We start from the raw sequence: 5,748 nt of genomic DNA on the forward strand, positions 1-5,748 counted from the left end.
TCCAGAAAAATCCTGTCACCCTATCTCTAGGTTCGCAACCAACTCCGCTTAATTATGACAAATTTACTCTTAAACAAGGTCTATTCCTCCTCTAAATAAGAGCTTAACTTGAATCAATATCCTGGAATATCAAAACAAGAATTAAGAACACATAATTAAGAACAAGTCAAATATTTATCATACAATTCAGATAATAATAACAAGATCCGTCTTAGGTTTCATCCCCCTTAAATATTTAGGGGTTTTAGTTCATATTAATGAAATAAAAAATCTCAAAAGAATAAAAATAATAAAACATAAGAAAACTCAAAACTCCTGAGGGAATTTGAAGGGAGATCTTCAGTCTTGATGGTGAATCTCGCTTCTGAGATGGATAGATCGGCTTTCCTTGAGCAATTCCTTGCTTCCTCCTGTGCGTCCCCCCGTCTAAGTGCCTCCTCAAGTGTTTAAATAGGCTTTGGAATGCCTAAGAGCCCTCAAAATTGGCCTTCTCCGAATTGGACTGAACTTGGGCTCGGCAGGGACATGCCCATGTGACATCCCCGTGTGTGATTGCTTAAGGCCATGGTCGAGCCTATTTAATGGGCACAGGCATGTGATCTACCCGTGTAAATCGTGCTTTGACCTTGCCAAAGGGACACGGCCATGTGGTCTACCCGTGTGAGGAAGTCCAGGCCGTGTTGATTTCGTACGTTGGCCCATTTTCTTCGTTTTTAGCCCGTTTCTTGTTCCTTTCACTCTTCTATGCTCACCTAAGTATAAAACATGAAATTAAGGCATTAGGAGCATCAAATTCACCAATTTTAAGGAAAAATCATCCATAAAATGTGCTAAGCATGGGATAGAAATATGTATAAATTACAGTGTATCAAATACCCCCACACTTAAGCATTTCCTTGTCCTCAAGCAAAATCTTCAACTCATAATCAAAATAAATTCTTCTCAACTTATAATTTCTACCGATAATATCTCAAAATAATCCATAGGTAATCATACATTGAAAATTTAACTAAAAGAACATCAAAGTTTCAAACATTCCAAGTTGAGCATTTTATTATGAAAACATAGGTGTCTCCCCTCATCTAAGTAATTACCTTTGATTCAAAATATCACAGAGTTTCACATCCTCACTAAAGATTCACTCAAATCACTCGAGGTGTTTAAGAACAATAAATAAAGTACTCAATAGTCAATAATGAAAAGTCATTACCATAGGCTTACATGAAAATCAAATCTCTACCACTATAAATTGAGATGAAACATCAATCAAAAGGTGTTTAGAGGGTTGTAACGTGCTTTGGTTAGAGGGTGTGGTTACAAGCTGAAAGAAAGGGTTAGAATCAAGATTGAATTGAAAAATTGCCTAACTATTTTGAGATCGAGGATTATTACCCATGTAATTTAACTGCTCGTTCTCCGTGTTGTGGCCATAAGGTGGGTATTCTGAATTGCTCGATCCACCTCCATTTGCTTCGCACTGCATTACTAGGTGAACCTGTGAAGAACTAAGAAAACCATCAATTTTCTTATTCAAGAGTTCTACATGATTAGAGAGCATGGTGATCGAATCGACGTTATAAACACCGGCTGTTTTCGTTAGCTTTGTCCTCATGACTTGCCACTAATAGTTATTCAGTGACATCTCCTCTATAAACTCATAAGCATCTTCAGGTGTTTTATTATTGATGATTCCGCCAGCAGCTGCAGCAATCATCTACCGAGTTGAAGGATTCATGCCATTATGAAACGTTTGAACATGTAGCCAAAGTGGCAACCCATGGTGAGGGCATCTTCGAAAAAGGTCCTTATATCTCTCCAATACATCGTAGAGTGTTTCTAAATCCATCTGCATAAAAGAAGAGATATCATTACGTAATTTAGTCGTTTTAGCCGGCGAAAAATATTTTAATAAGAACTTTTCGGTCATTTGTTCCCAAGTAGTGATTGACCCCTACAGTAATAAATTCAACCACTGTTTAGCTTTGTTTCTCAATGAAAAAGGGAATAACCAAAGGAAAATGGCATCATCAGAAATGCCATTAATTTTAAATGTATCACATAGTTCTAAAAAGTTTGCTAAGTGAGAGTTGGTCCTGCAAACCATCAAACTGAACAAATTGTTGTATCATTCTAATTGTGTTAGGTTTCAGTTCAAAAGTATTTGAAGCTAGAGCAGGTCTAACTATGCTCGATTTAGTTCCTGTTGAAGGAGGTTTAGCATAATCATACATAGTACACGGAGCAGGATTTTGATTAACAGCAATCGCAGGAGGTAGCGGATTTTCTTGGTTTTTAGCCATTTTCTCGGTTGTGGTTGAAGTATATTCCTTTTGTTCTTCTGTGTAACGTAAGCTTCGCCTTATTTCTTTTCGGTTTCTGCGAACTGTGCGATCGATCTCACTATCAAACAGTAATGATCCTGACGGGTTTCTCCTGGTCATAAACTAGAAAAACATGTCACAATATCACGTATCAAGTTTTTGGCGCCATTGTCGGGGAACTAAGATATTAGGAGCACTCGATTTTTATTACTTTAGCCATTTTACTTTTATTGCAATTTAAATTTTTATTTTCTTTTCTAACTATTATCACGATGAAGGCAAGTGTAACTATCAAATAGTAGTATAGCTTTAGCAAGACCGGATTATCGAACCCAAAGGAACTAAAACTACTAGTATCAACTTTCTTTTTATTATCTAGCCTAAAAAATAAAAAAGTTTTGTTTATCTAACTAATTAACTAAACTAAGAAATCACAGAAAAGAAATTTGAGGAAAATACTTCTTGGAAAACTTGATTGATTACAACAATACCTAAGGAAAATCCACCTAGACTTCACTTGTTATTTGACTCTGAATCGAACGATTTATTCATTCAACTTGTTCTGTAGAGATCCCTAAGTTATATTATTATCTCTCTCGAGACTAACAACGTCTAACCCTAGTTTGAATAATTGAAATCTCTTTCTAATTAAAGCACTAGGGTTGCATTAATTCGATCTATAGATCCCCTTATTAGGTTTCACCCTAATCCAGAAAAATCTTGTCACTCTATCTCTAAGCGCGCAACCAATTCCGCTTAATTATGACAAATTTACTCTTATACAAGGTCTATTCCTCCTCTGAATAAGATCTTAACTTGAATCAATATCCTGGAATATCAAAACAAGAATTAAGAACACATAATTAAGAACAAGTCAAATATTTATCATACAATTCAGATAATAATAACAAGATTCATCTTAGATTTCATCCTCCTTAGGTATTTAGGGGTTTTATTTCATACTAATGAAAGAAAACATATCAAAAGAATAAAAATAACAAAACATAAGAAAACCCAAAACTCCTGAGGGAATTTGAAGGGAGATCTTCAGTCTTGATGGTGAATCCCACTTCTGAGATGGATCGATCGGCTTTTCTTGAACAATTCCTTGCTTCCTCCTGTGCGTTCCCCCGTCTAAGTGCCTCTTCAAGTGTTTAAATAGGCTTTGAAATGCCTAAGAGCCCTCAAAATTGGCCTTTTTCGAATTAGACTAAACTTGGGCTCCGCAGGGACACGCCCGTGTGACACGCCCGTGTGTGATTGCTTAAGGCCGTGGTCAAGGCTGTTAAATGGGAACGGGCGTGTGATCTACCCGTGTAAATCATGCTTTAACCTTTCCAAACGGACACGGCCGTGTGTTCTGCCCGTGTGAGGAAGTCCAGGACGTGTTGATTTTGTACATTGGCCCATTTTCTCCATTTTGGCCCGTTTCTCGTTCCCCTCACTCTCCTATGCTCACTTAAGTATAAAACATGAAATTAAGGCATTAGGAGCATCGAATTCACCAATTTTAAGGAAAAATCATCCATAAAATATGCTAAGCACGAGATAGAAATATGTATAAATTACGGTTTATCAGTTAGATTCGGTGTTACTCGACAGGCTACCTTGTGGTCATTCAAAAATCAATTTGATGAGTTGGCCTATCTGAGTTTCGAGCCCTTGGATCGACGTCTGTTGATTTTTAAGTGCTATTTCGGTATCCTGAAAGTGAGTTTCTGACACTGAGATAAACTTTGTTAGCATCTCCTCAAGGTTTAGCTTCTTTTCCTGTTGGTAAGGTGGTTGTTGGAAGCCTAGAGGTGGTGGTGGTCTCTGATTCCCTTGGCCTCCCCGTGAGAAATTTGGGTGGTTCCTCCATCCTGCATTGTAAGTGTTACTATAAGGATTATTTTGAGGATGAGGATTATTACCCATATAATTTAATTGCTCGTTTTCCATGATATGGCCATAAGGTAAGTATTCTGAATTGCTCATCCCTCCTCCACTTGCATTGCATTGCATTACTGGGTAAACCTATGAAGAACTAAGAAAACCATCAATTTTTCTATTCAAAAGTTCTACCTGATTAGAGATCATGGTGACCGAATCGACGTTAAAAATGCCGGCTACTTTCGTTGGCTTTATCCTAATGACTTGCCACTAATAATTATTAAGTGACATCTCTTCTATAAATTCACAAGCATCCTCAAGTGTCTTATTATTGATAGTCCCACCAGCAACTGCGTCAACCATCTGTCTAGTTGAAGGATTCAGGCCATTGTGAAAAGTTTGAATCTGTAGCCAGAGCGGTAGCCCATGGTGAAGGCACCTTCTCAACAGATCCTTATATCTCTCCCATGCATCGTAGAGTGTTTCTAGATCCATCTGCACAAAAGAAGAGATATCATTCCTTAATGTAGCTGTTTTAGCCGGTAAAAAATATTTTAGTAAAAACTTTTCTTTCATTTGTTCCCAAGTAGTGATTGACCCTCATGGTAACGAGTTCAACCACTGTTTAGCCTTATTCCTTAATGAAAAGGGAAATAATTGAAGACGAATGGCATCATCAGAGACGTCATTGATTTTAAATGTGTCGCAAAGTTCCATAAAATTCGTCAAGTGAGTATTTGGATCCTCATCCTGCAAGCCATCAAACTGAACAAATTGCTGTATCATTTGAATCGTGTTAGGTTTCAGTTCAAAATTATTTGCAGCAATAGCAGGCTTAACTATACTTGACTCAGTTCCTGTTAAATTCAGTTTAGCATAATCATACATAGTTCTTGGAGCATGATTCTGATTTACTGGATCAGCGGCAATCGCAGGAGGTAGCGAATTTTCCTGATTTTTAGCCATCTCCTCGGTTGTGGTTTGAATATCGCCCTCTTGCTCTTCCTCTGTGTATCTTAAGCTACGCCTTATTTTTCTTTGGTTTCTGCGAGCTGTGCGATCGATCTCACTATCAAAAAGTAATGGTCCCGACGGGTTTCTTCTAGTCAAACACTATAAAAAAACCTGCCAGAAGCGAATAAAAGAGAAAATTAGAAAAGAAAATAAAAAATTAAATTGCAAATAAAGTAAAATGGCTAAAGTAAAAAAAATCGAATGTTCCTAATATCTTAGTTCCCCGGCAACGGCGCCAAAAACTTGATACGTGATATTCGCGACATGTTTAAAAAATTTATTTATAATTGGGCCGTGTGGGACACACGAGTGAACCACATGAGCTTGTGGGATTCTAGGCTAGGCTATATGATCCACACGGCCAAGGTAAATTTTAGCCATGTAGGCCACACAGGCGCGTGGGCCCACACGGGTAAGCCACATGGGGTGTGAGCCCATTTTTCTGAAATAATTTGTAAGGTTGCACGGGTTGCTCGAGTCGACTGTGACCTACCATAGGGTCAATAAACATTACTTAGAGCCCTGATTCTGTAATTTGATT

General features: G+C 37.8%; 2 non-coding genes across 2 annotated transcripts; both read left to right on the forward strand.

The window, feature by feature from the left end:
* The first annotated feature begins 1,772 nt into the window (after positions 1 to 1,772).
* On the forward strand, positions 1,773 to 1,879 carry LOC121205248 (small nucleolar RNA R71). The gene has a single exon (XR_005900333.1). It is a non-coding gene; the product is annotated as a small nucleolar RNA R71 (small nucleolar RNA).
* A 2,735-nt stretch (positions 1,880 to 4,614) lies between these two features.
* Positions 4,615 to 4,721, forward strand: LOC121205870 (small nucleolar RNA R71). The gene has a single exon (XR_005900943.1). It is a non-coding gene; the product is annotated as a small nucleolar RNA R71 (small nucleolar RNA).
* Positions 4,722 to 5,748: the final 1,027 nt, after the last annotated feature.

Source organism: Gossypium hirsutum, chromosome A08, assembly GCF_007990345.1.
Source record: "Gossypium hirsutum isolate 1008001.06 chromosome A08, Gossypium_hirsutum_v2.1, whole genome shotgun sequence".
Lineage (NCBI taxonomy): Eukaryota > Viridiplantae > Streptophyta > Magnoliopsida > Malvales > Malvaceae > Gossypium > Gossypium hirsutum.